This window comes from Mustelus asterias, unplaced genomic scaffold (genome assembly GCF_964213995.1).
Source record: "Mustelus asterias unplaced genomic scaffold, sMusAst1.hap1.1 HAP1_SCAFFOLD_196, whole genome shotgun sequence".
Classification (NCBI taxonomy): domain Eukaryota; kingdom Metazoa; phylum Chordata; class Chondrichthyes; order Carcharhiniformes; family Triakidae; genus Mustelus; species Mustelus asterias.
This window is the reverse complement of record NW_027590189.1, coordinates 89,714-116,452: the sequence shown is the minus strand read 5'-3', so window position 1 is coordinate 116,452 and position 26,739 is coordinate 89,714. Positions and strand designations below refer to the sequence as shown.

At 45.4% G+C, this 26,739-nt stretch overlaps 1 protein-coding gene across 1 annotated transcript in view; it reads right to left on the bottom strand.

The window, feature by feature from the left end:
- LOC144485511 (uncharacterized) overlaps nt 1-26,739 on the bottom strand; it is a 77,080-nt gene that overhangs the window by 11,824 nt on the left and 38,517 nt on the right. The gene's annotated exons all lie outside the window — the stretch shown is intronic.

Here is a 26,739-nt window from a genome sequence, read left to right as displayed (position 1 = left end):
CACAGGCTTGGAGGGCCGAAGGGCCTGTTTCCTGTGCTGTACTGTTCTTTGTTCTTTGTTCTTTGTTGGAAAACAGAATACTTTGGCTCAATCTTCGATCAATTTTGTTTGATTCAATATTTTGAGTGGCTTGTTGGATTGCTGGTTACTTTCTAACGGCAGCTCAGCACCATCATTTTGACCATCAACTCGGCCCCGGTGACTGCTGCATTTTTCCAGCACCTTCTGTTTTAATTTTAAGTGGAACCTTAATATCTGCTTAGTACACAGGCCAGTTTATCATTCTAGGGGTGAGTGTGTCTGAGAGGTATGCAACTGGAAAACATTTTCCATTCACCTCCTGCAATGCTGCAGTATATAGATATTGTTCTCACTCTGCCAGCAGGGCTGTGGGATTAATTGGATAGATCTTAAAGACAGCCCGACTGGGCAGGATGAGCCAAATGGTTTCCATCTGTGATGTATCATTCTATAAAACAGAATATTCAGCATCAGGAGAAAGAAAGTGAAAGAAACCAGTCTCTGTGGGATTTACCCAACCAGTATGAGCACCTTCAGGGGAGCAGAGAGAGAGGGAAACCAGTGGGAAAAGTTTTAAAAACTCGGGGTATTCCCACAGGAGAACACTGGTTTAAATCAATTTTAGAAATGGAGAATGGGAGCGCACAAATTCCGAGGAATGCATTTTTAAAAACTATTTGATCTTAATTGCACAAGATAATTTTCTATTATTGTCTTTGACAATGACGCCGTTAATTCCCAGGTGCCCCTGCGGGTATGAAAATGTCCTATTCATTCCACAAGAGCCTATTGCGCAGGCGCGCTGCTATATCTGGAGTTTGCGCAGTGTCACTTTGCCCGGAGCCCTGAGTGCGGGAGCGGCTTTTTTCAGCGGGTGAGTCGGTGGGGCTGCGGGAGAAATGGAGCCGGGAGTCGGGGTGAGGAGGGAGCTCTGGCTTCACAAACACCCGCTGTAGGCTGCACAGCCCGAATACGACCCTGCAGGTCCCGGGTTTACAGCTCCCAGGCTTTAATCTCTGGAAGAAGTTTAACACCAGGTTCAAGTCCAACAGGTTTATTTGGTAGCAAAAGCCACTCACCAAATAAACCTGTTGGACTTTAACCTGGTGTTGTTAAACTTCTTACTGTCTTTACCCCGCCCAACGCCGGCATCTCCACATCATGACTTTAATCTCGGGAAGAAGTTTAACAACACCAGGTTAAAGTCCAACAGATTTATTTGGTAGCAAAAGCCTCACAAGCTTTCGGAGCCCCAAGCCCCTTCTTCAGGTGAGTGGGAATTCTGTTCACAAACAGGGCATATAAAGACACAGACTCAATTTATATGAATAATGGTTGGAATGCGAATACTTACAGCTAATCAAGTCTTTAAGATACAAACAATGTGAGTGGAGAGAGCATCAAGACAGGCTAAAGAGATGTGTATTGTCTCCAGACAGGACAGCCAGTGAAACTCTGCAGGTCCAGGCAGGCTGTGGGGATTACAAATAGTGTGACATGAACCCAATATCCCGGTTGAGGCCGTCCTCATGTGTGCGGAACTTGGCTATCAGTTTCTGCTCAGCGACTCTGCGCCGTCGTGTGTCGTGAAGGCCGCCTTGGAGAACGCTTACCCGAAGATCAGAGGCTGAATGCCCGTGACCGCTGAAGGTTAAACAGGTTCGAAAGGGAAAATCACTCTGGACAGGAAAGAGTTTTTCAAAGTGATCCGTGCTGGATTCAGACTGACACCAAACACTTTGACTGGATCCAGAGGAATGAGATCCAAAGAGACCGTTACCTCCAGCTGCAGAGATCAGCTTCATCCATCCGAGTGTCTGATCCGGGACCAGTAAACCATTCCGGGGAGACTGTCACCGACAGAGCTCAGTATCCCGATCCGTTGTCGGTACACTTCTTTGCAGTAATCCGTTCTGTTCAGTATGACGATGGCCCCTCCTTTGCTGGTTTGATGACAATGTTGTGGTTGGATTTGAGAGCATAAATGGCGTTGCGTTGTGCTTGGGTGATGCTCGGGGCTGTCTTGTGAGTGCGGCTGATGAATTTGGTGTTGACGCAGTGAAGAAGTCTTGTTTGAACCTGTGCATGAAGATGTTGGCATATTGAGGTGCGAATTTGGTCCCCATGGCTGTTCCATATGTCTGGATGAAGAACTGGTTGTTGAAGGTGAAGATATTGTGGTCCAGGATGAAGCGGATGAGTTGTAAAATTGCATCTGAAAACGGGCAGTTGTCGGTGTTGAGTACTGAGGCCGTTGCAGTGATGCCATCGTCGTGGGGGATGCTGGTGTAGAGTGCCGAGACATGCATTGTGATGAGGAGTGCTCCTGGTTCAACTGCTCCATGTGCGCTGAGTTTCTGTAGGAAGTCCGTAGTGTCGCGACAAAAGTTGGGGGTTCTTTGTACAATGGGTTTCAGGATGCCCTCGACATAGCCGGAGAGGTTCTCGCACAGGGTCCCATTACCCGATACGATGGGACGGCCGGGTGTGTTTGCCTTGTGTATCTCCGGGAGGCAGTAGAGATCTCCAACACGGGAAGTACGTGGGATGAGAGCACGGAGGGTGCTCTGAAGGTCCAGATCAAAGGTCTTGATCAGAGTGTTGAGTTGATGGGTGTGTTCTTTGGCCGGATCTGTGGGTAACTGTCTGTAGTGTTCCTCATTGTTTAGTTGTCGGTACACCTCTTTGCAGCAATCCGTTCTGATCAGTATGACGATGGCCCCTCCTTTGTCTGCTGGTTTGATGACAATGTTGCGGTTGGTCTTGAGAGCGCGGATGGTGTTGCGTTCTGCTTGGGTGATGTTCGGGGCTGTCTTGTGAGTGCAGCTGATGAATTTGGTGTTGACGCACCTCCTGATGGCTTGGGCATACATGTCAAGTCGAGGGCAGCGGCCTTCCGGAGGAGTCCAATTCGACTCTTTCCTCTTCGGATGCACTGCGGATCTCTCTGTCGGCTGTTCCGGTTCATTGGCTGTCTCATTGTGTTCGCTGTTGGCCTCTTGGGGTTTGTGGAAGAACTCCCACAGCTTCATTCGCCTGATGAATTCCTATGTGTCCGCTGCGAGACTGATGGGGTCTATTTTGGTGGTGGGGCAAAAATTAAGCCCTCGGCTGAGAACTTCGATTTCATCTGGTTGAAGTGTGCAGTCGGACAAGTTGACAATGGACTTCCCTGCAGTGGTACTGTTTTCTACTGTGGTACCGGGGGAGTCTTAGTTGCTGCTGGTGGTGATGCCGAGTTTCTCAAGTTTCCTGTTCTTGGTGTGCATGTAGATGGTGTAGTTCCTTTGTCTCGTCTGCTTGGCAGAGTTTTGCAGCTGGTCTGCATCCTGAGCGCAAGTTGAGAATATGGATTCTATCTTGGTTTCCAGGCTGCGGCGTTTGCTGTAGAGTTGGTGTACGAGGTGTTTGAGGAGGGTGAGAGAGGTGCGACGGCAAAGTCTCTCAGCGTAGTCTGTGTTACAGGTTGACCTGAGTGGGTTCGTGATCTGTCGTCCTTTCAGTATCTTGCCTGCTTTCTTGCATCTTTGTAGAAGATCATTTAATCTCGGGAACAGGCCCCGGTTATCGGCCGCCATCTTGTTTCAGCGAGGAAGGAGAGCGCATGCGCTGCTGTCTGTGACGGGTCACAATGGGCGTGGTTTCAGGGGCTGGTTCAGAACCTCTATCTTCAGAGGGACAATAGGTAGCAGGGCGCATGCGCAGCTATCCAAGAACATCGGAGTAAGAACATAAGAATTCGGAACAGGAGCCCGTCATTCGGCCCATCGAGCCTGCTGCATCATTCAATAAGATCATGTCTACTTTGCTACCCCCAGCCCGTCCATACCCTTAACTCTCTTGTGGATCAAAACCTCAGCTTTGAATATATTCAATGACCTGCCTCCAATCCTCACTGGTGAAGACAGAGTTCCAAAGATCAACAACCCGCTGAGAGAAAAGATCTCTCTTCATCTTAAATTTGGGATCCTTTATTTTTACTTGATTCCCACACCAGAGGAAACATCCTCTCAGCATCTACCTTGTCAAACACCTTATATCATATGAATCATAGAAACCCTACAGTGCAGAAGGAGGCCATTTGGCCCATCAAGTCTGTACTGACCACAATCCCACCCAGGCCCCATCCCCACAACCCCATGCATTTGACACTAGGGTCAATTTAGCATGGCCAATCCACCGAACCACAGTCTTTGGACTGTGGGAGGACACCAGAGCACCTGGAGGAAACCCGCGCAGACATGGGGAGAATGTGCAAACTCCATCCAGACTGTGACCCAAGGCCGGAATTGAACCTGGGACCCTGGCGCTGTGAGGCAGCAGTGCTAGCCACCGTGCCACCCTTAAATTCCCAGATATTTCATGAAGATTACTTCTCAGTCTTCAAAACTCCAAAGAGTACAGGCCCAAACTGCTCAACCTGAAAGATAAAACTCCTCATTTCAGGAATCAACCAACTGGATCTTCTCTGAACTGCCTCCACTGCAATTTTGTCCCAGCTAAAGTAATTCTGTGGCAGGTTAAAGGAGGAGTGAATGTTTTGAATCTCTGTTCTGGACAGATGCTGATGGATTTTGGAAACTCCTTTTACAGGGGGTTAGAAGGGGAGGATTTAATCACAGCAAACTCAGACCAAAAGAAATGTTTGTGTGTCTTGAATTTCTAACCTTGAATTACACCGATAACTTTCCTAATTTGCAGGGAGAAGATTTAAAGATTGCAACATTTTTCCCGGACACCAATCTCTCTGAGATCTTTTCAGCTGCAGCAGATTTTAAAATGTTGAAAACAGTGAAATTGTTTTGGGGTGAGTGTTAGTGAGCATTAATTTAAATTCAGAGCATGCTCTGATTCCATGGATCTCAGGCTATTGTGACTCCTTTACCATGGATGGGCAGGCAATGGTGCAGTGACAGTGTTATTGGATTAGTAATACAGGGATCCAGGGCAATGCACTGCGAACCCTGGGTTCGAATCCCACAGTGGCAAATGTTGAAATTTGAATTCAGTAAAAATCTAGAATTAGAAGTCCATTGATGACAATTGTCGTAAAAATCCATCTGATTTAATAATGTCCTTTAAAGAAGGACACATCCCCCAGCAATGCAAGCCACTCAGTTCAAGGGCAATGAGTTATGGGCAATAGATGCTGATGCAGCCAGCGCACAGAGTCACAGAGCAATACAGCACGGAAACAGGCCCTTAGGCCCAACTGATCCATGCCAACCATGGTGCCCTCCCAGCTAGTCCTAATTGCCCGTGTTTGGCTCATATCCCTCTAATCCTTTCCAATTCATGTACTTATCCAAATGCTTTTTAAATGTTTAAACCTCCTGTTTGAACCTGCCTCAACCACTTTCTCTGGCAGCTCATTCCATGTACACACCACCCTCTGCAAGTTGCCCCTCAGGTCCCTTTTAATCTTTCCCCTCTCACCTTAAACCTATGCCCTCTAGTTTTCAATTCCCCTACCCTGGCAAAAAGACAATGTGGGTTCATCCTATCTATGCCCCTCATTATTTAATACACCTCAATATGGTCACCCCACATTCTCCTACGTTGGAAGGAATAAAGCCCTAGCCTGTCCAACCTCTCGCGATCACTCGGCAACATCCTCATAAATCTTCTTTGCACTCTTTCCAGTTTATCAATGTCTTTCCTATAACAGGGTTACAAAAACTGTACACAATACTCCAAGTGCAGCCTCACCAACGACTCGTACAACTATAACATAATGTCCCAACTCCTATACTCAGGATCATTGAATATATTCCAGTTAGACAGATCTTTGACTGACAAGGGTGTCAAGGGTTATGGGGAACAGACAAGAAGATGGAGCAAAAGCTAAGATGTGGGGGGATTTCTTCACTCAAGGATGTGGTGAAGATTTGGAATTCTCAACCCCTGAGGACAGTGAAGCCTCAGTCATCAACTATTTTCAAGAGAGAGATTGTTTGGTTTCTAGATATTGAAGATATCAAGGGATATGGGTTCAGTGTGGGGAGAATGATGCTGAGGTAGATGAACGAATTATCTCATTGAATAGTTTAAAAGACTCGATGAGCCAAATAGCCGACTGCAGCTCCTATTTGTTATGGTCTCTGTGTCCAGGACAGAAAGCAGTGAGCCTGGATCTGTCAATCAGCCTCAATCTGCACCTTCAGGAGAATTGGGAGGGTGAATATTAGATACAGCAGAGTGAGAATGGAGGGAGAATGTGTGGGATGGAGATTTACAGCTTTTTGGGGACTGAAATAGGAAAGAATGTTCCATAGAAACTAGAATTGTTTGTTCTGAATTTCTATCCTGTACTGACACTGATGACTTTTGTAAACTTGTTTCACAGGATATTGAAAGAGGAATCACAGACCGAAATCTCAAACGTCACGTCTAGATCTGACAGAGTCATATTCCATGGGAGCTGAATATCATCAGCCATTGAATCTCGAAGGAGAAATTATTGTCCAGTTTGTCGATTTGAAAAGAGTTCGACCATCAGTGTGACTGGAAAAGCACCAACACACTGCCACACTCGAGTGAGTGTGTTCCAGTGCACTGACTAAAGAGCTTTAACCAGTTACAGCCTGAATAAATATCACACCATTCACAGCGGGGAGAGACTGTACTCGTGTTCTGTGTATGGACGAGGCTTCAACTGCTTGTCCACCCAAGAGAGAGGCAAGGACACCTGCACCATGGAGAAACCATGGAAATGTGTGGACTGTGGAAAGAGATACAGATCCCATTCTCAGCTGGAAACTCATTGGTGCAGCCACACTGGGGAGAGACCATTCACCTGCTCTCAGTGTGGGGAGGGATTCAGTCATTTATCCAGCCTGCAGTCACACCAGCGAGTTCACACTGGGGAGAGGCCGTTCACCTGCTCTCAGTGTGGGAAGGGATTCACTTGTTCATCCCACCTGCGGAGGCACCAGCGAGTTCACACGGAGGAGAGACCATTTACATTTTCTCAGTGTGGGAAGGGATTCACTTGTTCATCCCACCTGCAGACACACCAGCGAGTTCACACTGGGGAGAGGCCATTCAGTTGCTCTCATTGTGGGAAGGGATTCACTCAGTTATCCAACCTGCGGAAACACCAGCGAGTTCACACTGGGGAGACGCCATTCAGCTGCTCTCAGTGTGGGGAGGGATTCACTTGTTCATCCAGCCTGCGGAGACACCAGCGAGTTCACACTGGGGAGAGACCATTCACCTGCTCTGATTGTGGCAAGGGATTCAGTCAATCATCCAACCTGGCAAAGCACCAGCGAATTCACACTGGGAGAGGCCATTCACCTGCTCCGTGTGTGGGAAGGGATTCACTCAGTCACCTCACCTGCTGAAACACCATCATGTTCACGAGTGACTGCAAGGACTGAATTTTGCTGTTAATCACATCGAGGTCCCAACCATTTTCATTGGTGTCTGTTTCTGCTGATGTTAATAAACCCTGGCCCAGTTGTAAGATTTGTATTGTGGATTGTCTTGTCTGAGTCCTGAACTCGTAAATAAAAACAAGAAGTGCTGTAAAAACTCAGCAGGTCTGACAGCATCTCTGGAGAGAGAAACAGAGCGAATGTTTTGACACTGAAGAAGAGTCACATTCAACTGGAAACATTAATTGTTCCTGACTTTACAGATACTGTCAGACTTACTGAGATTTTGCAGCAACTTCTGCTTTTAGAATGACGGTGAATGCTGGATACATGAATCAGAGATTGGTGTAAAACTGGGATCTGCTCCTAAATCAAAGTGAAACAGCAGGTTAAAGTTTCCAGTCTGAAAAGTACTATGGTTGTTATACTATATATACCATTTTAAGGCTGGTTTTAACTCATTTAAAATAAACCTGTTTAAAATATATTTGTTAAAGTCAGTATTAAAATATGAGTTGGATGAGTTCACAGGAGGCTGTTAACCGCTGGGACAATTATTCAACAAACATTGGCTGTCCAGACAGAGAAGAAGCTGCAGTTTGTTTGCAGGAATACCCTGTTTTATTGATGTGTGTGTGTTAGACATCAGGATAACTAAAACTGCACAAACCTGGACATCAATGGTGATATGATTGACAGTTACTCTGGGAATCACTCCCACTGTGAAACTTCAGCACTGACACTGCTGAATGTTATAGGCTCAGGGAGTGGGGCCTCCAGGAGTGGACTGTAAGAAAAGCTGGGTTTCAGTATCCTGACTAATATATGGTGAGGAACCAGAAAAATCCTTACTGAGGAACTGCCTGGGGTTTTACCAGTGTAGGTTCAGGGGTGAATGATTCCTGACTCCCTGAAATGTCTGATATTGAACCCAGTTTGGAACAAGATTCATTCAGTTTCCAGGAGAATAGGGACAAATATCACCCACAACTGAGAGAGAGAAAAACAGCCACCTTGATCAATGACTTGGATGAAGCCAGAATTGATGATACAAAGATAGGTAGAAAAGCAAGTTGTGAGGTTATTACAAAAAATCTGTAAGGGACACAGATAAGTTACCTGAATGGACAGAAAAATGGCAGATGGAGTATAGTGCGGGAAAGTGGGAGCTTTTCCACTTTGGCAGGAAGAATAGAGGAGCAAAAAATTGTTTAAATATACAGAAACTGAAGAATACTGCCGTAGAGAGGAATCTGGGTGTCCTTGTACATGAATCGTGAAAAAATAGGATGAAGGTACAGCAAGTAAAGAAGAAGGCAAATGGAGTGTTGGACTTTACTGCAAGGGGGTGGAGTTTGAAAAAGGGAACTTGCTACACCTGCACAGGACATTGCTGAGATAGCAGCTGGAATACTGTGTACGGTTCTGGTCTCCTGACTTATGGAATGACATGTTTTCATTGGAATGAGTTCAGAGAAAGTTCTAAGATGAAGGTGTTGTCTTTTGAGGAAAGGTTGTGAAGGTGTAGGGGAGAATTCTCCCATCCTGCCCACCACAGGAATCGTAGCAGGCCGGGGGGTGGACCACACAAAGGTCCTTTGACCTCGGTGGGGGGGGGGGGGGGGGGGGGAGGGGGGATTCTCCAGTTTTGGGGAAGTGAGGCCAAAGAATCCAACTCGTTGTCTTTTGGGGAAGGGTTGCACCTATACTCATTAGGTTTGGAAGAATGAGCAGTCAACATTCTGAAACATGTAAGATTCTCATGGACAGGCGAGAGGCCAAGAGGATGATTCATGAAGGAGTCTTGAACTTGATGCCACAGATCTACAAGGAAGCCAAGGGTATTATTTTAGCCCTTACAGACACCAATACTTTATCCTCAGTTTTAGTCAGAGGTTTAGTCAGGTGTGGTGAAAGCTTCAACCAATCATCTGGCCTTTTGGAACATAATTGCAGTCACAGGGAGATGCCATGGAAATGTGGGGATTGTGGGAAGAACATAAGAACTAGGAGCAGGAGTAGGCCATCTGGCCCCTCGAGCCTCATGGCTGATCTTTTTGTGGACTCAGTTCCACTTACACGCCCGCTCACCATAGCCCTTAATTCCTTTACTGTTCAATAATTTATCTATCCTTGCCTTAAAAACATTCAATGAGGTCGCCCCAACTGCTTCACTGGGCAGGGAATTCCACAGATTCACAACCCTTTGTGTGAAGAAGTTCTTCCTCAACTCAGTCCTAAATCTGCTTCCCCTTATTTTGAGGCTATGCCCCAAGTTCTAGTTTCACCCGCCAGTGGAAACAACTTCGCTGCTTCTAATCTATTCCCTTCATAATCTTATATGTTTCTATAAGATCTCCCCTCATTCTTCTGAAATCCAATGAGTATAGCCCCAGTCTATTCAGTTTCTCCTCATAAGCCAACCCTGTCAACTCCGGAATCAACTTCGTGAATCTCCTCTGCACCCCCTCCAATGCCAGTATATCCTTTCTCAAGTAAGGAGACCAAAACTGTACACAGTACTCCAGGTGTGGCCTCACCAGCGCCTTATACAGCTGCAACATAACCTCGCTGTTTTTAAACTCCATCCCTCCAGCAATGAAGGACAAAATTCCATTTGCCTTCTTAATTACCTGTTGCACCTGCAAACCAACTCTTTGAGATTCCTGCACAAGGACACCCCTGTCCCTCTGCACAGCAGCATGCTGCAATTTTTTACCATTTAAATAATCGTCCATTTTGTTGTTATTCCTACCAAAATGGATGACCTCACATTTACCAACATTGTACTCCATCTGCCAGACACTCGCCCACTCACATAGATTATCTATATCCCTTTGCAGACTTTCAGCGTCCTCTGTACACTTTGCTCTTAATGTCATCTGCGAATTTTGACACACTACACTTGGTCCCCAACTCCAAATCATCTATGTAAACCGTAAACAATTGCAGTCCCAACACTGATCCCTGAGGCACACCACTAGTCACTGATCGCCAACCAGAAAAACACCCATTTACTCCCACTCTTTGCTTTCTGTTAGTTAACCAATCCTCTATCCATGCTAATACATTACCCGTAGCACTGTGCACCTTTATCTTATGCAGCAGTCTTTGGTGCGGCACCTTGTCAAATGCCTTCTGGAAATCCAGATACACCACATCCACAGGTTCCCCATTGTCCACTGCACATGTAATGTTCTCAAAGAATTCCACCAAATTACTCAAACATGACCTGCCCTTCATGAACCTATGCTGTGTCTTACCAATGGGACAATTTATATCCAGATGTCTCGCTCTTTCTTCCCTGATGATAGATCCAAGCATTTTCCCTCCTCCAGAAGTTAAGCGAACCAGCCTATAGTTACCTGCCTTTTGACTACCTCCTTTTTTAAATGTTTGTGATTTTGTGAAACCTGTTTTTGTTGTCTGAGCTGACTGGAATTAGGGCCAGAGCAGGAGTAATCCAGGGGAATGATTTGGAGGTAAAGCAAAATCCAGCAGATGCTGGAGTTCTGAAAAGAACCGACCTGCTGAGTTTATCCAGCATTTTCTCTATTTACTATAATGATTTTGGGACCTGGGTTTGAATCCCACCACGTTTCAATAAAAATATTGATGAGCATGAATTAATTGTTGTAAAAACACACCTGGTTCTGTAATGCCCTTTAAGGAAGGAAATCTGCCGCCCTGATCCAGTCTAACCGACATGTGACTGGATTCACAAACAATTCAAGGGCTGACTGGGTAAACAGGGAATGTCACCATCAGAAAAACAGAGCCCCCTGGAGGGCAGAAGGGTTATGACAGGTTATGGAGAGGTTAAAACTGTCATCATTGAGAACAACACAGACTTCAATGGAACAACTGGTCCCAAACACAATCTGTTGTAGTTAGTGTGGCAGGGTGTGGTGAATCAGGTTTAAAAAGAGTCAAATTATATATGTTTTCTAGTTTGGACAACAACATTTAAATCTGGGACTGGGATGAGGATATGAATTGGTGTTTGGTGGTAAGATCTAAATCTGTGTATTACGCCAGGAAGCCTTAAACCCAGAGTGAGAATATTTCAAACCAGGGTTCAAAGTGAATGGCTGTGGATGGTGAATTCACTCTCAAAAGAAAACAAAGAAAATTACAGCACAGGAACACCCCCTTTAGCCCTCCAAGCCTGCACCAACTACACTGCCGGACTGAACTGAAACCCCCTACCCTTCTGGGGACCATATCCCTCCATTCCCATCCTATTCATGTATTTGTCAAGACGCCCCTTAAAACTCACGATCGTATCTGCTTCCACTACCTCCCCCGGCAGCGAGTTCCAGGCACCCACCACCCTTTGGGTAACAAACCTGCCTCCTTTAAACCTTGCCCCTCGCACCTTAAATCTATGCCCCCTAGTAATTGACTCTTCTACCCTGGGAAAAAGCTTCTGACTATCCACTCTGCCCAAGCCCTCACAATCTTGTAGACTTTGTCAGATCGCCCTCAACCTGCGTCGTTCCAGTGAGAACAAACCAAGTTTCTCCAGCCTCTCCTCATAGCTAATGCCCTCAATGCCAGGCAACATCCTGGTAGATCTTTTCTATACCCTCTCCAAAGCCTCCACATCTTTCTGGTAGTGTGGCGACCAGAATTGAACACTATATTCCAAGTGCGGCCTAACTGAAGTTCTATAAAGCTGCAACATGACTTGCCAAAAGGCCCGCAGAAATTCTGTCTTGGGAGGAACTACTGGAAGAAAATAAATCATCCTGTACATGGGAGAGACAGAAACTGTGAGGACTATCTCCTTCAATCACAGATTCTGTCTCTCCCAATGTTGCTGCATCTGCAGAGACAGAGTCTCAAATTGGAGGAACAGCTTTGCCACCTATTTTGAGAAAAGAAGTTCACTGACACAGCAGCCTATCGGTGATGTGTGGAGGAGTTGTGTCTTCCTGCTACAGAACTAGTTTCATAGCAGTGTGAGCCTCAAAAGGAATGATCCAACCATCGGCAGACCTTTCCCCATTCTGCTGAACAAGTCTCGATTATTTTTATATATCTCAGGAGGTGGGGTTTACAACTCAGGAATTTGAGTAACCAGATATTGTGAATGTACTTACCAATCACTTGGGTCATCACATTAGAAATTGAGATCCATTCATCCAGGTTCATATTCTAAACTGCTTTTATTTGCAGTTTAACGTTCACAGACAACATACAGAATCCCCGGTCAGAGCTGATCTCAGCTGGTGTAGTGAGGTTATTGATGGGTTATCAATGTAAATCCACACACAATGAAGATCAGAATCGGGAGAGATTTTTCCTGCTCCACCGTCTGAACCAGTAAACATCTGATTCAGTTACCTTGTGTCAAATAGTTAGAATTCTCATTTTGGAAAGAGAGTATGGGAGTATTTTTAAAATAAGTTAACAAAACATATCATTCATAGATTCCAATTTAAAAGATTTAATATATACACAGTCTTCAGTAATTGTGTTATCTTATTCAAAGAAGTAAACTAACAGAAACACAAAAGGTAATGTTACTACGTGACTACATCACTAATAAAGGAGTGACTGAGAATGGAAAACGATCCCCTGGAAACCAAAAAATAGCCCTTAAAAATCGAAGAGTAGCTTTCCAGAAAATCTCAATACAAGCATTGAAAATAAATACTTTGTGCCCTGCAGATGGATCTTTCAGAGAATGAATTGTAGATTTTGCCCAAAGATCAAATTAGAATTGAAGCAAAAGTTCTTAACTTTATTCTAAACAGGTTCCTGTTGAGAGTTCTTCAATTAAGGGGGAAGATCACTGGTGGTGCTTTTAAAAAGTGACATTGCAGCCCTGAAAATCAGTGACACTTCCAGAATATTAAATTCCAGCTAGTTATAGGGTTTGTTAACACCAGCAGAAATAAAATATTGTCAGACTGTCAATACTGAACAGCAGCAAAAACAGCAGATTCCAAACCCTGCAGTCACCTGTGAACTTGTAGATGTCTCAGGAGCCATTGTGACTGAGTGAATCCCTTCCCACACACAGAGCAGTTGAATGGCCTCTTAGTGTGAGTGCGTTGGTGAGCCAGCAGGTTGAAAGACTTTGCGAATCCCTTCCCACACACGGAGCAAGTGAATGGCCTCTCCCCTGTGTGAATTCGCTGGTGAGCAGAGAGGTTGGTTGGCCGATTGAATCCCTTCCCACACACGGAGCATGTGAATGGTCTTTCTGCAGTGTGAGTGCGTCGGTGAGCAGTGAGGTTGGATGACTGCCTGAAATTCTTTCCACAGTCAGTGCAGCTGAATGGCTTCTCTTCAGTGTGAATTTTCTGGTGTCTCAGCAGGGTGGGTAAAACTGTGAATCCCTTTCCACACACAAAGCAAGTAAACGGTCTCTCCCCAGTGTGAATTCGCTGGTGTGCAATGAGGGAGGATGCCTGTCTGAAACTCCGTCCACAGTCAGTGCAGCTGAATGGCTTCTCCTCAATGTGAACTTGCTGGTGTGACAGTAAGTGGGATGACCCAGTGAATCCCTTCCCACAGTCGGAGCAGGTGAACGGCCTCTCCCCAGAATGAACTCGCTGGTGTGACAGCAGGTGGAATGACTGAGTGAATCCCTTCCCACACACGGAGCAGATGAATGGTCTCTCCCCGGTGTGAGTGTGTTGGTGCACAGTGAGTGCTGAAGAATGCCTGAACCTCTTCCCACAGGAGGTGCAGGTGAATGGCTTTTCCTCAGTGTGAATTCTCTGGTGAGACCAAAGGCCCGATGACTGAATGAATCCCTCCCCACAGACAGAACAGGTGAACGGTCTCTCACCAGTGTGACTGCGCCGATGGTTTTCCAGCAGAGAAGGGTAACTGAATCCTTTCCCACAGTCCCCACATTTCCACGGTTTCTCCATGATACTGGTGTCCTTATGTTTCTCCAGGTTAAACGATCAGTTGAAGCCTCATCCACACACACAACACGTGTAGTTTCTCCTTGCTGTGAATGGTGTGATGTTTTTTAAGGCTGTGTAACTGGATAAAGCTCTTTCCACAGTCAACTCACTGAAACACTCTCACTCGGGTGTGCGTGTATCTTGGTGCTTTTTCAGTCACACTGATGTTTGAAATCTTCTCCTCCAGACAGAAGACAAACATTTCTCCTTCCACGTTCAAAGTCTGAGGATATTTAAGTCCAAGTGAATCGAGACTCTGTCTGATTTTGATGTGATGTTTCTTCACCTCACCTGTAAAAGGAGTTTACAAAATTAATCACTGTCAGTCCAGGATAGAAATTTTGAACAGGCAATTCTAATTCTCTGGAACATTTCTTCCTCTCTTGTTCCCCAAATCAATAAATTCCTGTCCCACACACCCTCCCTCCTCCCTGGGCTGAAATCCAAACCCATCTCACCATTTCTTTTCTCCACTCCCAGTTTGCTCCTTCTCTCTCCTCTGTCTGGGTTCAGTTCTGATGTGGAGATGCCGGCGTTGGACTGGGGTGAACACAGTAAGAGTTTTAACAACACCAGGTTAAAGTCCAACAGGTTTATTTGGTAGCAAACACCTAATGGTAGCTAATGGTGTTTGCTACCAAATGAAACCTGTTGGACTTTAACCTGGTGTTGTTAAAACTCTTACTGTGTTCAGTTCTCCAGCTGCTGTCTGCAGACTGACAATAAAACCAATGGGTCTGATTGGGGGTGTTGGGGCCTCCAGCGGGTGTTTGTGAATCCTCCCCGCCCACCTCCCAGGGTTTCCTTCCTTCCCAGAGATCAGAGTCCTCATTGATTTGAGGCCAAAGTGTAACCTCTTATTTATTGTCCCCCTCCCCCATCCTCTGATGTGAACCATCCTCCAGTGGCTGAGCCAGGATGGGGCCGTTAACCTGGGCCTGTTCCCGGGAGGGAGGGAGGGAGAAGCCCCGCAGCTGCAAACCAGGGAGCTGACAATGATTCTGAAGGGTTTGCGGATCCACAAAGTGTTTCCAAATCCTCCCAGCCACCGCCTAACGCTGACTCCGCTTCTCCGGGACAAACAAGCTCCAAGGACAGCAATGACACTGCGCATGCTCCACATCACAATGCCCGGGCGCTGATTGACGGCAGCTCCGGACCAATAGGAAGAGGGGGTGGGGCTGGAGGACCGAGCGGGAGCGGCTGGTCCTCCAACCAATCGGTGTGAATGAGGGGCGGGACCTGAAGCATGCGCAGTGCGGGTGAACCAAATAACCCTGTTGGACTTTAACCTGGTGTTGTTTGACTTGTTGCTGTGTTTACCCGAGTCCAACGCCGGCATCTCCCCATCAGTGCGGGTAATGGCAGACGGCCGGTTTTAGTTTGGAAGCGAGATCAATGAAGGGAAAGAAATGACTGGCAATTGGGAGGTTTTAAAAGTGTGATATCAAGAGTCCAGGGGCAGTATATTCCTGTTAAGATGCAGGGAAAGAATGGTAAATTTAGGGATCTCTGGCAGACAAGGGACATTGAGGCTCTGGTCAGGTAAAAGAAGGAAGCATACATTGGGTTTAGGCAATCGGGGACAAGTGAATCACTCTGACTATAAAAAGTGTAAGAAAATACTGAAGAGGGAAATCAGGAGGACAAAAAGAGGGTCTGATATGGATCTGGCAGGTAAGATTAAAGAAAATTCCAAGAGGTTCTATAGCTATATTAAGAGTAAAAGGGTGGCTAGAGAGAGAATAGATCCCCTTAAAAATCAGTATGGCCATCTGTGTGTGGAGCCACAGGAGATGGGTGAGATTTTTAATGAATACTTCTCCTCTGTGTTTACTGCGGAGAGCACCATGGGTGCGAAAGAAATAAGGGAAACAAGTGGTGATGTCTTGGGCACACGCATGTTACTTGGGAGGAGGTATCTGCAGCCTTATAAAATCAAATTACTGCGGATGCTGGAATCTGAAACCAAGAGAGAAAATGCTGGAAAATCTCAGCAGGTCTGGCAGCATCTGTAAGGAGAGAAAAGAGCTGATGTTTCTTGTCTCGATGACCCTTTGTCAAAGCTCGGAAACATCAGTTCTTTTCTCTCCATACAGATGCTGCCAGACCTGCTGAGAATGGGGAGAGAGTGTGTGGGATGGAGATTTGCAGCTTCTGGTGAATGAGAGAGGAAAGAATGTTCCATAGAAATTGTCTGTTCTGAATTTCTATCCTGTACTGACACATGACTTTTGGAAACTAATTTTACAGGATATTGAAAGAGGAATCACAGGCTGAAACCTCAAACGTCATGTCTCGATCTGACAGAGTCTTATTCCTTGGGACCTCAATATCATCGGACTTTGAATCTAGAAGGAGAAATGATTGTCCAGTCTGTCGATTTGAAAAGATTTGAAATGTCAGTGTGAGTGAAAAAGCATCAACACACTGTCACACTTGAGAGAGAGTGTTCCAATGCACTGACTAAAGAGCTTTAACCAGTTACACAGTCTGAATAAATATCACACCATTCACAGCGGGGAGAGACTGTAATCTTGTTCTGTGTGTGGACGAAGTTTCAACTAATTGTCCACCCAAGAGAGAGGTAAGGACACCCGCACCATGGAGAAACCGTGGAAATGTGCGGACTGTGGGAAGAGATACAGAGCCCCATCTCTGCTGGCAGCTCATCGGCGCAGCCACACTGGGGAGAGACCATTCACCTGCTCTCAGTGTGAGAAGGGATTCATTCAGTTATCCAGCCTGCGGACACACGAGCGAGTTCACACTGGGGAGAGGCCATTCACCTGCTCTGAATGTGGGAAGGGATTCACTCAGTCATCCCACCTGCAGACACACCAGCGAGTTCACACTGGAGAGAGGCCATTCACCTGCTCTCAGTGTGGGAAGGGATTCACTCAGTTATCCAGCCTGCGGACACACCAGCGAGTTCACACTGGGGAGAGGCTGTTCATCTGCTCTCATTGTGGGGAGGGATTCACTTGTTCATCTAACCTGCGGACACACCAGCGGGTTCACACTGGGGAGAGGCCATTCACCTGCTCTCAGTGTGGGAAGGGATTCACTCAGTTATCCAGCCTGCAGAGACACCAGCGAGTTCACACTGGCGAGAGGCCGTTTACCTGCCCTCAGTGTGGGAAGGGTTTCAGCGTTTCATCCCGGCTGCTGAGACACCAGCAAGTTCACGAGTGATTCCAGGGGTTGGATTCTGCTGTTATTGTTTCTGCTTTCAGTTGCATCCAGGACTGCATTTTGTTCATTCTCACAGTTGGTCAATGGGAAGGGTCAGAGGGTTTCTTTGTGCTGGACTGGCTGGTCTCAGTCTCCAGTGGGCTGATATTCTTTGAGTCTTTTTGCGAATACCTGGTTTCAAATGTCACAAGGATCACAGAGTGACAGGGTGTTAGGAAGTTTAGAGATATTTTGTCAGAAGAAAACAGAGGTTGGCAGTGCAAAGGTACATTTCTGAATGGAGGGCTGTGACAAGTGACATTCCTTAGCGATCAGTGCTGGGACTTTTGCTGTTTGTAATATATATATAAATGATTTGGAGGAAAATGTAACTGGTTTGATTGGTAAGTTTGTGGACGACACAAAGGTTGGTGGAATTGCGGATAGCGATGGGGACCGGCAGAGGATACAGCAGGATATAGATCAGTTGGAGACTTGGGCGGAGAGATGGCAGATGACGTTTAATCCGGACAAATGTGAGGTAATGCATTTTGGAAGGTCTAATACAGATGGGAAGTATACAGTTATTGGCAGAACCCTTAAGAGTATTGATAGGCAGAAGGATCTGGGTGTACAGGTACACAGGTCATTGAAAGTGGCAATGCAGGTGGAGAAGGTCGTCAAGAAGGCATACGGCATGCTTGCCTTCATCGGCCGGGGCATTGAGTTTAAAAATTGGTAAGTCATGTTGCAGCTTTATAGAACCTTAGTTAGACCGCACTTGGAATCTCGTGTTCAATTCTGGTCACCACACTACCAGAGGATGTGGAGGCTTTGGAGAGGGTACGGAAAATATTTATCAGGATGTTGTCTGGTGTGGAGGGCATTAGCTATGAGGAGAGGTTGGAGAAACTTGGTTTGTTCTCACTGGAACGACAGAGGTTGAGGGGGGCGACCTGATAGAAGTCTACAAGATTATGAGGGACATGGACAGAGTGGATAATCTGAAGCTTTTTCCCAGGTTGGAAGAGTCAATTACTAGGGGGCATAGGTTTAAGGTGCGAGGGGCAAGGTTTAAAGGAGATGTACCAGGCAGGTTTTTTACACAGAGGGTGGTGGGTGCCTGGAACTCGTTGCCGGGGAAGGTAGTGGAAGCAGATATGATCGTGACTTTTAAGATGTGTCTTGACAAATATATGAAATGCATAGGAATAGAGGGATATGGTCCCCGGAAAGGTAGGGGGTTTTAGTTCAGACGGGCAGCATGGTTGCTACAGGCTTGGAGGGCCAAAGGGCTTGTTTCTGTGCTGTAATTTTCTTTGTTCTTCATTCTGTCTGGAACATCCCAAATGCCCATTCAATTTCCTTTTTCATTGTTTATTGTCTCCACTTCCTCCACCCTCGTAGGCAGCGAGTTCCTTGTCATTACCATTCGCTGCATCAGAATATTCTTCCTCACATCTCCCCCCCACCCCCCCCTCCCCCCCCCACTCCTCCCCCACTCCTCCCCTTGTATCTCTGACCCAAAACCATAAATCTGTGTGTCCCCCTAGTCCTTGTCCCATCAGCTAATAGGAACAGCTTTTCTTTGTCCACCTTATCTAAACCTGTCAGAATCTTGTCCACCTCTATCAAATCTTCCCTCAACCTCCTTTTCTCCAAGAGGAACAACCCCAGCCTGACATCGACAATAAAGAACAAACTAACAGAATATGTTAATATCTGAAATCAAATGGGAATGTTTAATTTCTGTTTTAAAGATATTGTGAATATATTGTCCTGGACAATAAAGGAATTGGAATAACTCATCTTGGATGTGGTTGAATGGAATATATCAATCTGATATCCACCTGCAGTCCAGTGAAAGTCTGGACTGTGTAGCTGGAAGTCCCTTCCTAACAGCACTGTGGGTGTACGTACTCCTCAGGCATTGCAGCAGTTCATGAAGGCACCCTTGGGGTTGGGGTTGACCATGGCCAAGGCAGCTACATACAGCCACATATTCTGTTATAATTGAAGGACTGCAGATTGAATGTGAGGCATTGTGGGACTGGACTATCTTGACCACATTCCTGTGACTGCCCGGAAACTCATGTGTCTATTTTAAAGAACAAAGAACAATACAGCACAGGAACAGGCACTTCGGCCCTCCAAGCCTGCGCTGATCATGTGTTCCTAACGAGACCATCCGTTTGTATTCCTCTATTCCCAGTCTGTTCATGTGGTTATCTAGATAAGTCTTAAATGATCCTAGCGTGTCTGCCTCAACCACCTTGCTTGGTAGTGCATTCCAGGCCCCCACCACCCTCTGTGTAAAATATGTCCCCCGCATATCTGTATTGAACCTTGCCCCCCTTACCTTGAACTTGTGACCCCTTGTGTTTGTCATTTCTGACCTGGGAAAAAGCTTCCAACTGTTCACCCTATCTATGCCCTTCATAATTTTATAAACTTCTATTAGGTCGCCCTCAACCTCCGTCTTTCCAGGGAGAACAACCCTAGTTTACTCAATCTCTCCTCATAGCGAATACCCTCCATACCAGGCAACATCCTGGTAAACCTTTTCTGTATTCTCTCCAAAGCCTCCACATCCTTCTGGTAGTGTGGCGACCAGAACTGGACGCAGTACTCCAAATGTGGCCTAACCAACGTTCTATATAACTGCAACATCATATGCCAACTTTTATACTCTATGCCCCAATAAAGGCAAGCATGCCATATGCCTTCTTCACCCCCCCTTTCCACCTGTGCTGCCACCTTTAAGGATCGTGGACTTGCACACCCAGATCCCTCTGTGTGTCTATACTCCTGATGGTTCTGCCATTTATTGTATAGCTCCCCCCTGCATCAGATCTACCAAAATGCATCACTTCGCATTTATCTGGATTAAGTTCCATCTGCCATTTCTCCGCCCAATTTTCCAGCCTATCTATGTCCTGCTGTATTCTCTGACAATGTTCATCACAATCCACAACTCCAGCAATCATTGTGTCGTCCGCAAACTTAGTAATCAGACTCACTACATCTTCTTCCAAATCATTTATATATATCACAAACAGCAGAGATCCCAGTACAGAGCCCTGTGGAACACCACTAGTCACAGATCTCCAATCAGAAAAAGACCCCTCCACTGCTACCCTCTGTCTTCTATGGCCAAGCCAGTTCTGTACTCATGTAGCTAGTTCACCTTTGATCCCATGAGATTTAACCTTTTGCACCACCTGCCATGAGGGACCTTGTCAAATGCTTCACTAAATTCCATGGAGACGACATCCACGGCCCTTCCCTCGTCAATCATTTTTGTCACCTCCTCAAAAAACACAACCAAATTTGTGAGGCCTGACCTCCCTTGTACAATCGCTAATGAGATTATTCAGTTCTAAATGTGTATAGATCCTATCTCTAAGAATCTTCTCCAACAATTTCCCTACCACGGACGTCAAGTTCACTAGCCTATAATTACCCGGGTTATCCTTGCTACCCTTGTTAAATAACAGGACCACATTTGCTATCCTCCAATCCTCTGGAACCTCACCTGTGTCCAATGAAGAAACAAAGATTTTTGTGAGAGGCCCAGAAATTTCATCTCTTGTCTCTCTCAGTAACTGGAAACTTGATAAGGTGCCCCATGCAAGGCTTATTGAGAAAGTGAGGGGGCATGGGATCCAAGGGGACATTGCTTTGTGGATCCAGAACTGGCTTGCCCACAGAAGGCAAAGAGTGGTTATAGACGGGTCATATTCTGCAGGGAGGTCGGTCACCAGTGGAGTGCCCCAGGGATCTGTTCTGGGAACCTTACTCTTTGTGATTTTTATAAATGATCTGGATGAGGAAGTGGAGGGATGGGTTGGTAAGTTTGCTGATGACACAAAGGTTGGAGGTGTTGTGGATAGTGTGGAGGGATGTCAGAAGTTGCAGCGAGACATTGATAGGATGCAAGACTGGGTGGAGAAGTGGCAGATGGAGTTCAACCCAGATAAGTGTGAGGTAGTTCATATTGGCAGATCAAATACGATGGCAGAATATAATATTAATGGTAGGACTCTTGGCAGAGTGGAAGATCAGAAGGATCTTGGGGTCCGAGTTCATAGGACGCTCAAAGCAGCTGTGCAGGTTGAGGCTGTGGTTAAGAAGGCGGATGGTGTACTGGCCTTCATCAATCGAGGAATTGAGCTTAGGAGTCATGAGATAATGTTGCAGCTATATAAGACCCTAGTCAGACCACACTTGGAGTACTGTGCTCAGTTCTGGTCGCCTCATTACAGAAGGATGTGGAAATCATAGAAAGGGTGCAGAGGAGATTTACAAGGATGTTGCCTGGGTTGGGGAGCATGCCTTATGAGGATAGGTTGAGTGAGCTCAGTCTTTTCTCCTTGGAGAGACGAAGGATGAGGAGTGACCTGATAGAGGTGTATAAGATGTTGAGAGGTATTGATCGAGTGGATAGTCAGAGACTTTTTCCCAGGGCTGAAATGGTTGTCACAAGAGGACACAGGTTTAAGGTGCTGGGGAGTAGGTACAGAGGAGATGTCAGGGGTAAGTTTTTCACTCAGAGGGTGGTGGGTGGTGGAGGCGGATTCGATAGGGTCTTTTAAGAGACTTTTAGATAAGTACATGGAACTTAGTAAGATAGAGGGTTATAGGTAAGCCTAGTAATCGCTAAGGTAGGGACATGTTCGGCACAACTTTGTGGGCTGAAGGGCTAGTATTGTGCTGTAGTTTTTCTATGTTTCTATGGAAGTCCCTTCCTAACAGCACTGTGGGTGTACGTACTCCTCAGGCATTGCAGCAGTTCAAGAAGGCACCCTTGGGGTTGGGGTTGACCATGGCCAAGGCAGCTACATACAGCCACATATTCTGTTATAATTGAAGGGCTGCAGATTGAATGTGAGGCATTGTGGGACTGGACTATCTTGACCATATTCCTGAGACTGCCCGGAAACTCATGTGTCTATTTTAGTTTATAATTGAGGATTTCTGGGAATAAGTTAAATGTGGAAATATTAAGCACAGCCTGGAGGAATTTGGAATAACTGAGAATGTTATCCCCAGATAAAGAACAAAGATTTTGCCGGTGTTTGGGTGTAACATGTTTGGGATTTTAAATCAACAAAGATGTTGTCTCTAAAATCAGTCCTTGTAAGTTGACTTAAAAAAGGTTAAGTTATAATGAAGGATCTTGTATCTTATTTTAATCAAGGAGTTGTGAGCTTGTAGTGCTCTGTTGCTTTAAGAAGCTATAGCTGCGAGAGAGAATGCTGAGGATTCATTGTTTGAAATTTACGAGCTGTGAGAATCTGTGTGTTTTGTTTGTTTTATGTGGATGTTTGTAGATGTGTTTTATCATTGTTTTGGGCTACATTTGTTAAGGTTTATCTTTCTGGTGGATTAACCTGATCTTGAATCTTTAATTAAAGGCATTTTTGGAAGTTTAAAAACAGGATCACAAGAACGCTTAAGTAATTAATTTTGGTTATTGTTGTTGTAAAGCACATGTTAAGTTTCTCAGTTTGTGTGTGGATGATATTTGTGGGTTGAATGCTTCAAGCTTTGAGGTTTTCTGTCTGTGATTTAAATCAAACAGATTTTAAAAAAAGGAAGTGTGATCAATAAAACGTTTTTTGTTCAGAAGTTATGAACCTGGAGCCATATTTACTGGCCAGAGACAAGATTCCAGGATATTTTACTAAACATGTGGGAATTTTAATCCGGATACAATTCACCCATGTGAGAATGAGAGTTTTAATTTGTAATGGTTATTTAAAATTTGACACATGTGAAGTGATTCTGACCAATCCTGTGTTGGATTGATCTTGGGTTAAACTTCCTGTCAGGTCCAAAGATTTATTCCTGACGCAAGTAACACAAAGAAAAGGAAAATTCTGGAATTGGATACTGAAGAAAAGAGTTTAAAAAGAGAGAGCATTAAATAGAAATGATTCCCAGACCATGTGGTCATTCGATTAAAACAAAGGAAGGGTGCTGACGTCCATTTGAGAACTTTTAATTCACCCCATTTCTAACTAAGGGAGTCTATGGACAAAGAAAGCCCAAGAAAGACCCCCCCAAGGGGGGTCTGGAAAGCATCATGATGGGGGCACCTGTCCATGAGATTATCACAAAGCCCCATAATGCCCAGATACTAATTTTATTGAGCCTATAATGTATGTAATCTATCACCATTCTGATTGGATTATGTCCAGCTGGGATGGGCTGAGTAACTGGATAAGAATTGATGATATTCTTTGTTGGGTGGAGTTGCACATGGTCAGCCCCTGTGGCTTCTCCCCGCTGGCGTAACTCAATAAACTGTTTGTCGATTGAATCAGGCACAACACACTGGGTACATTACCACTTCATCCTTGGGAGTGGCCTGATAGGCCGTGGTCCAGACTAAATGTGGCCTTTGGGGGGCCTTTCATGAATCACATGTGTTTGGTCGTTGTAAATGTGCATTCAAAATGGTTGGAAGCACAGATCATGAGTAATATTCCAGCTCCTGTGACAACAGAGAAGCTCTGTCAAATTTTCACTTGCCCTGGGTTACCAGATTGGCTTGTTTCAGATAACAACACTCTGTTTACAAGTGAGGTGTTTCAGGAATTCCTGTAAAGGAATGGTCTACGTCATGTGCGTACTGCACCATTTCATCTGGCTACAAATGGTCTTCATGATGTGGAGATGCTGGCGTTGGACTGGGGTAAACACAGTCAGAAGTTTAACAACAACAGGTTAAAGTCCAATAGGTTTATTTGTTAGCAAATGCATTTGTTAGCTCGTGGCATTTGCTAACAAATGAACCTGTTGGACTTTAACCTGGTGTTGTTAAACTTCTTACTGTACAAATGGTCTCGCAGAAAGAGCTGTTCAAAGTCTGAAGGAGGGATTGAAAAGAATGGCAGGCGATACTTTAGGAACAAGCTCTCAAGATTTTTGTTCCAGTTTCGCATCACACCACATTCCACAACCGGACTCTCCTGTGGAAGTTTTTGGTCGAAGGTTGAAGTCTCATCTGGATCTGCTTCATCCAGATCTCAGAGCAAAAGTGAGCAGGAGACAAGAGAAGCAGAAGGAGGGACACGACTGCCACGCCAAAGAGAGGCAGTTCAAACCGGGTGATCAGGTTTACATCAGAAACTTTGGGAGTAACCAAAGGTGGTTACCGGGAATAATTTTAAACCAAAGTGGTCCAGTATCATATTCGCTTGCGGTGTGACCCCGAGTCAGGAACAGTTTCAGAGTCAGCAACCATTACTGAGAACATGGCAGAGGGTCATGCTGCTGTGGATGTTCACCGGGAAATGGTTCCAGCTTTGCCAGTTGACTCTGCTGTGGGAGTGGAAGAGGAATGTTCATGTACAGATTCTCAAACTACCTCTTCACCTCCCATTCCAGAAACACCATTACAAGATTTACCAGTGGTATTGTACAGGTCGCAATGCAACCACCAAGCTCCTGACAGACTTCTGTATTGTTAAAGACATTACTTTGTTGTATTTCTGTCCTGATGGGGGATTGAAATTTAAGGGGAGGAGAAGTGTTACAGAGTGTTCTTCACAACCTCTCTCCCTTCTGAGCACGTGCAGGCTTTGGGCGGGGTTTCAGTCTGCAAGTCCAGGCTGGTTCCAATGCTCCTGTTTCCTTTTGTTTGCCAATGATTTTTAAACTTTGTTATTTATTTATATAAAGAACATCCTGCTTTTAACAATGCATTTGACTACCTTATTTGTGACTGAAGTTCCCACAATTGTAAAGCAGGAGATTAGTTAAATAGACAGCCTGAATTGAGAGACAATTAAAGAATAAATGATTCATTAATACAGATGTTAGGCTGGAAATGTAAATTTGAACACAAAAGTTTATAACGTTTAGAATTATAAAGATATAAAGAATGGTTAAAATGCTGTGAGAATTATAAAATGTTCCCTTCTGAAGCCAACAGAATAGAAAAAACAGATAACAAGACTTGTTAGGATGGCCTGGTGGCACACTGGTTAGCTCTGCTGCCTCACAGCGCCAGGGACCTGGGTTTGATTCCCGGCTTGGGTGACTCTGTGGAGTTTGCACGTTGTTCCCGTGTCTGCCTGGTTTTCTTCCGGGTGCTCTGGTTTCCTCCCACAGTCCGAAAGATGTGCTGGTTAGGTGCATTGGCCATGCTAAATTCTCCCTCAGTGTACCCGAACAGATGCCAGAGTGCGGTGACTGGGGGATTTTCCCACGAACTTCATTTATTAGTGTCACAAGTCGGCTTACATTAACACTGCATTGAAGTTACTCTGAAAACCAGCATGTCTTTCGGACTGTGGGAGGAAACCGGAGCACCCGAAGGAAACCCACGCAGACACGGGGAGAATTTGCATACTGTGACCCAAGCCGGGAGTCGAACCCAGGTCCCTGGCGCTGTGAGGCAGCAGTGCAAACCACTGTGCCCTACAGAGAGGTGTTGGGAGCTGTTGATTTTACAAGTTATCCATGTTTTCGGAGCCATCACTTCATGTCCTGGTCTGAAAAGGATAGAGAGAAATCTGTTCATAAGATCTTGGAGCAGAATTAGGCCATTCGGCCCATCGAATCATTCGATCATGGCTGATATGCTCCTCATCCCTAGTTCCTGCTTCTCCCCATAACATTTCATAAGTTCATACATTCAATTGTTAAAGCTGAGCTTTCTCCTTTTACTGTTAATCGATACTTTCCTTTTTTATCTTTCTGACTTGTTACATTTTTAATGGTTAATAAACTTCCTGAATTCACCATTTAAAGTATTCTTTCGAGCCACATGGTTAAGTCACTGGAACCTGGTGTGATTTACAGTTATGGAGTTATTGTAAACAAGAGAATCTCATAAGTCTTAGTTCAAATAAATCACCATTCTCACAAATGGAATGCTATCCTTTATTACGAGAGAAATTGAACATTGAAGTAAAGATGTTCTGCTTCAGTTATACAGGGCGTTGCTGAAACTGCATCTTGAACACTGGGTGCAGCTTTGTCTCCAATTAAACAAAGGATCGTAGGATCCCTGCAGTACAGACAGAGGCCGTTCTGCCCATCGAGTCTGTACCAAACAGCATCCCACCCAGGCCCTATTCCCATAACCCCACACATTTACCCTGCTAATCCCCCTCACACAAGGGTCAATTTAGCATAGCCAATCAACCTAACCTGCACATCTGGACTGTGGGAGGAAACCGGAGCACCCGGATGAAACCCACACTGACATGGGGAGAACGTGC